Source organism: Stegodyphus dumicola, chromosome X1, assembly GCF_044657685.1.
Source record: "Stegodyphus dumicola isolate Sdum_Otavi_A_Nest chromosome X1, ASM4465768v1".
NCBI classification, from domain to species: domain Eukaryota; kingdom Metazoa; phylum Arthropoda; class Arachnida; order Araneae; family Eresidae; genus Stegodyphus; species Stegodyphus dumicola.
The window spans coordinates 69,324,735-69,331,572 of NC_140780.1; the positions used below are offsets into that span (position 1 = coordinate 69,324,735).

Genomic DNA, 6,838 nt, shown 5'->3' on the forward strand with positions numbered 1-6,838 from the left:
AAATGAATTTAGATCAAGACTATGCAAATTGTAAACAAAAACCAATGCACGTATAAAGAATTCTTTATTTGATTGCAGTCTTAATGTGACATGTCAGAACACTTTTCATATTTCACATTTTATTTATTCATTAAAAATTATTATGCATTCAAGTTTGTTTTCATTTTAAACTTAGTTTTGAAAAGGCATAATAAATTATTTTCCAGAATATAATATCTGTTGTAATGTCCATAGATGGATTTATATTAAAATATAAAATTTTATTTGTTAGAAAATAATACAAATTTTCATAAATTCAACTGCTAAAGAAAAATACACAACAGTACATTTATAACAAATTTTATTACAGCATCTTTACACATATCATTATAACTGAAATCCGACACAATTTATTCTGCGTTGACACAAAAGAAATACAATGCAAGAATATAAAACTCGATCATTATAAGAAATGAACATTCGTAATATGAATCATTTATTATCTTCATAATAAATGGTTTTCTCTCCTTTTAATGCAATATTCAGGTATAGAATCCAGTACAGTTCTGTTATGGGGAAGCCATCGGCAAATTTTTTGCTAAACTCGCCAAGAGACTGGTTCATATGAAGTCGCCAATGTTTACTTCTAAAGTCATTAGAATGTTAACTTTTTTAAGAAAATGTAAAAGAATGTCTTTTCAAAATTGGCAATGAGAATGCAAATTCCAAAGATGTAATGGTCACTTATATTTCAATCAACAGGCCTTCAACACAAGTTTCCCATATTCTATTATAAAATCTCTGGTTTCAATGATAAATGTAAGAGAATACATGTCAATATAGAATAATGACAATACACCAATGGCATTTTAGGGAAAAAAAAAAAAAAGTTTGCTTATTATCAATAATTAAATTTACAGTTATATGAAATAAAATAAACATACCCATTACATGCATCACAAGGTAATTTGTTTAAGAAATATTTTTCCATTCTTATGATACTCAGTTTCATAATATCCACAATTATCTGGGACATTTTTTTACTTCTTCAGCACATAAAGCTCTTGCAATAATCAAAGATCTTTCCATCTATTTTATAATACTGACGATTTGTTACACAAGACACCACACTGATAAGCACAAATGTATATTACCAAATGAAGAGTTTTTGTTGAAAATAAGGAGGATGAATTATTCCAATACTTATATTTGGAATTAAATCATGCACACAATCAAGTTCTAGATATTCCTTTGTTAATCGTTTTCTTTATCATTCAGGACTGATCGATATTCTTGAACAGAGTGGTGTGACAATGGATATTGCACATATTTTTTAGTCCACAAAGCACAAATTCTTAACTTCAATAAACTAAGATATATCCTATGCATTTTTACACCTGAGAGCCATTTCATGATAAAAACACTCCTTTCTTCGTTATGAATACCTGAAACAAAGAAAGAAAAAACAGAACAAATTTATTTTTTAGTCTTAAATCATATATCATATAACTATTATACAGGTGAAATGTTATAAAGACCTATGTATATAACTTTGTAAAGCCTTATAAATTAATATCATAATATATTTAAAGAGCTTGGGTCAAAATTATTATTATGAAATATAATTATTGCTGTATGTCTCTTTTTCTTTTTAATAAACAACAAGGTGTTAGCCGAGGTTTCCAAGCCTCGTTACCAAAGTGTACGTGGTAGAGCCTTATCATGTCAGGAAAAGTGCAATGACAGAAAAGGATACCGGACGTCCCTTGCAGTCACACTTCATCATTCTTTATTTAATTATTTCAATAACTTTTCAAATTTTTAGTCTGTTTGCTTATTTTTCATGTTCCAAAACGAAAAGTCCCTAGGCCATTTCCAAGTCGTTTTCCAGTAGAAGCAGTCCGGCTAATTCTATCTTTGGATTTCTTAACAGTGAGATTTTTTATGGGGTGGGGTAGTTAGCCCCACACCCAACCCCCAACCTGGAGGACCAGTTCCCTGATATAATCCCCAGGGGCAGGGTGCCCGGCTATACCCCCAGACGCTGGGTACCCATTTTAGTCGCCTTTTACGACACGTATGAGCTACATTGGGACTATTCTTTCACACCCGGTCACCACACGGGCATATTAGTAGATTGATTTGTGCTTATTCACTGTGAATAATTTGAAGAGCAAATATTACTTGAGCTGAACATGTAGTACTATCCAGAAAGAGTCCATACAATTATTGCATAAATAGAAATATTAGAGTTAGATTGTGCAGAAAGAAGACATTATGGAATTTGTCTTTTTTCTACACTACTACACTATGCCATGTAATATGTTCTTTCTACACTACTACACTATGCCATGTAATTGCAGGATACAAAATCTTAAATAATGATGAACATTTTAAGAAACACAATTGAAATACAAAATAGAAACTTTGGGAACTTGAGAAGTAACTGAGTATAAAGAAAATTTTAAATAATATAAAATCTTCAGTAATGCCAAAAACTTGGTTAAATAACTAAATAAGCAAAGAATAATATCTACAAGTCCAGAATAAATTATGATATTTAGCATTTAAATGTATAATAAATATGCTTCTTAAATCTCAGCTGCTCAGCAACGATGACACGTAGATATTTAGCAAAGGCGCTTGTAAATACAATATAGAAATTTCAGGACCTTGAGAAGTAACTTAGTATAAAGCAAATTAAAAATTATATAAAATCTTGAGTAATATTAAAAACTTGGTTAAATAAGCAAAGAATAATATATACAAGTCCAAAATAAATTTTGGCATAAAGCAATTTAAATGTATAACAAACATGCTTCTTAAATCTCAGCTGCTCACCAAAGATGACACGTAGATATTTAGCAAAGATGCAGTTTGAGAGAACTTTAAAATTTACTTTTAAAGACAGCATCAATGTTACTTTGCAAGTGTCTGAAGTTTTCTTTTTTTTTCTTTATTGGACTTAATATCGTCATTTTTCCTATTGCAAAGATTCTTGAGCATGATATTTGTTGATATCCAAATTATCAGTTTGCTTATACTTTCACTTGTATGACCATTATCACAAATAATATCATCAAAGAGCATTTCTTTTAATTCTAAAATTTTAAAAGTCAAATTTGCAACAATTTTCCTCTGATTTTGTTCCAACAAAAAATCTTCATATTCTTCACTACACAGCTTATTTACAATTAAATAATTATACATAATTATATTTACAATAAATGGTTTTGGCCACCTGAGTCCACCACGATCAAGATTCTTTATAAGATCATACGTTTGATCATGATTAACTGCGGAATTTATTGTAATGTTTTGTTTGCAGGTACAGCATTTTACTTTCTTTAAAACTGCATGACAACAGTAACCACCCAAATAAGTCAGAACTGGCAGATGGCTAGTAATGCCCTTCACATCACTCTCCGTAATATTTAATGATGGGTAATATACTGTATTATCTAATTCTATAATATCATGAAGATTATCATCATATTCAAATGATGTTAAAGGGACAGTAGTATTTTTAATAATCAATTCTAACTTAATACTTGATTGTATTCTTAATTTTTTCCCACATTCTAATAACTGTCTCATTGAAATATGATACTGAGAACCAGAAAGTTGTCTGTATTTACCAAACCGGGCTTCAAGAGCATCAGTCTGAATTTTTCCTGGAAGTATATATTTCATTCCAAGCTCTTCAACACAATATCTAGTCAACTCCAGTATACCATAAGTAGTTTGTTTGAGAGCTGCATGAGTTTCTTTTGTAAGCATGCCTGTTGAACATTTCATTGATTCCCATGCATCTAACCAGTTAAGAAACTGATTGAGGAAAATAACTTTTGGATCAGAATCATCTGCTGTTAATGGCTTCATAAATTCACTCTTTTGATGTATACCTTTAAACATAGTTTTAACATTCATAATATCCCACCATTTGCATATTATGGATATAAACTCAGATGTATCTGAATAGTGTGGTATTTCATGCAAAGGACCCAAATGAATCAGACCTTCAATAGTAAATTTATTGAAAATCTTAAGAACCAGTTTAATGTTTTGTTTCTCTAAATTAGAAGGTGAAAGACTTTTTAGAGTTAAACCATTAGAAAATGCAATCAGTTGGTCATTTTTAATTTCATGTAGCTTTCTCAAAGACATAAATGAAGCAGTTTTGAAGTGCTTCTTTGAAAGATCTTCAATATTTGGAAAAAACATACATGTACCAGGATTTTTCTGGTTCAGCCAATTGTTCCTTATATTTTTAAATAAATGAACTGCATCTATTATGTAGAAAAGAGGCCTATTCCCATTCATTGGATGTTTGTAAACAAATGAATTACGTGGTGGATTTGAAAACAAACTCATGGCTTTTCTATTTATTGCATTGTTGTCTGTAATAACACAAATAACAATAATTCCCATATTTTCAAGACCTCTAATCACTTTTTTAATTACATAATGTAATGTTTCAAAATTTATTGTGTTAACAGGCATAATATGTACTACCTCTTTGAATGAAGATTCCAAACTGGATATCATAAAAGCAAATGCACTGGTTGCCGGACTGGAAGAATCAAATGCAGCCCCAACGACAGAGCCTCCTTTGTAATCAAAATATGGCTGAACATAAATTTCATCTACCAAAAGAATCACTTTTCTTTCTCGATCCTCAAGGAAAGTTACACGATTTTTTATATATTTTAAAAAATTTTCATCAATTGTTTCATTACATGGTGACAATACTAAATTGCTACAAATTTTTTTTAAAGTCGAAGGATGAGGCATAATAATACTGCCACTATCCCTTAAAAATTTATATGCATGTGGTGATATAGTATTTAACAAGCATGCTAACACTAGTACATCAGGATTGTATCTAAAATTATTTTTAGGGCAAAGTAAAAGATTCATCTGGTCTTGCAAAATGTTAATAATGCTCTCATTTTTGTCGTTAGAGATAGTTTGCAGTAATTCATTAATTATATCAATTGTTATGATTAATTTTGAATTTAACTCTTTGGTTTGAAGATTAGCCAATTTATCTAAAACAGTCCTAATTTCATTAAAATTTGTAACTTTATGTGGGAATGTGTAAGGAGATAATTGCATAATAGATTTTTCTTTAATAAATACAGAGATTTCTTGATTGTCATTCACAACTACAGAATAATCAATTGATGGCCCAGGACTAAAAACAATATGAATAAAGCAAACAGTTGAGGTATCTGGAACTGTGTATACATGCCAAAATGCTGATATTCCAAAGCGATCAATACATGACAAAATATCATTAGAACAATTAATTTTCAAATCATTATTATACATTTCATATTCTTTAAGGCTTTCACGCAATGCTTTCTGTAAATTATGGCACTCGCGGGCAGTTTTTTTTTTGCATCAGGATCTTCTCGTACAATGGTGCTACTTTTTGAACTGTATACAGATGGATAGTCCTTAAATATTGATGGCACTGTATTTTCTTTTAATCTACGCACCTGAAGTGGAGCAGAAATTAAAATTCCATTCTTAGAATCAAATGCTGAAGCTTCAACTTTAAAATCACTTTCCTTGAAATGCAATTCACAAACGTTTAGAGAAAATAAAAAAAATAAAAAAAAAAAACATTATGTTAATAGTAATAGTTTAAAAATCAGAGGGTTCATTCTGAGCATTTGTCGTAAAGAATATTCATTTCACAGATAGAACCAGAGAATATTTGCAGTGATTAAAGCTCTATTTCAATCCTTTATTTCTGTATATCCTGGTTTATGTAACAAAATATTATCATTTAAAAATTTCTGAATGAACCCTTATATGTAATTAGAATCTACACTATTAATTAATAACTCTACTTTACTTACCTTTGAACTCTTTTTGGGTGAAAAGTCTTTCCGTTGGATTGCAGAAAGCCACTCTCTCTTCAAATCTTCATTTTTAGGAAAGGAGAATACAGACACTTTTGGTCCTGTTGGGTGGTTTCCCTTACATAATGGTACACAGCATCTACCCGGCATTTTAATAACTGAAATGTTTTTATTTAAATTAATATATAAAAGGGAGTAAATAGTTATGTATAAAATATAAATTAATTATTTTTAAATATAAAAGGGAGTAAATAGTTATAGTGTATAGCTAATGGCATGTAAAATTTTAAGAATAAGCTGTGTTAGCTTATATTATAACATCAAATTTATACAGGTCCATAAAAAGATGTTTTATTCTGAAACAGATCAGGTAATATAACTATGCGAAGCCCGTTTATTCTACGATGGGCTGACACAACATTATTCAAAAAGAAATTATACACAGCACAGCAGCCTTGTCTCTACCAGAAATAACACATGTATACTAGAACATACGCCTAAAAACGTTGATATAATTAGAAAAATATAACTTTACAGAAGTAAAGTAATGTATTCTTACCTCTCTAAAATACATCCAACCTTAAAACCATAAAAAAATCAAAGTATTCTGCTTCAGCGTTCGCACAACGCAAGAAGCTTCAGCAATCAGCAAAGAGCCAATGCCAATGCCAATGATTTAAAAATTTCGGAGTTCCTATGGTTCAAAACCATCTACCTCCACATCAGAATTACTAAAAGCGAGCAGAAATAGGAAAAATTTGGCATAAGTGATTTACTTGATGCACACTAGAGGAAGCCACAGGCTCGAGAAAGTTTAGGGATAGAGATGAGAAATAAAAACTTAAGTTTCATAATTTTTTTATAAGTTTTTAGATTTTTAAAATTTTTTTGTATTTTATATTTTATACTTTTTTTTGGTTTTTTATAATTTTTTATACACAGTACAAACACTAAAGCAAAAAGTGGATAGGAAAGATTTTACGATT

The 6,838-nt window shown here is 29.8% G+C and overlaps 1 long non-coding RNA gene across 1 annotated transcript; it reads right to left on the reverse strand.

Moving 5' to 3' along the window:
• Nucleotides 1-323: 323 nt before the first annotated feature.
• LOC146993187 (uncharacterized) lies at nucleotides 324-6,538 on the reverse strand. The gene is made up of 3 exons (XR_015038475.1): nucleotides 6,412-6,538; nucleotides 5,850-6,010; nucleotides 324-1,424 (listed from the first exon to the last, which is right to left on the reverse strand). It is a non-coding gene; the product is annotated as an uncharacterized LOC146993187 (long non-coding RNA).
• Nucleotides 6,539-6,838: the final 300 nt, after the last annotated feature.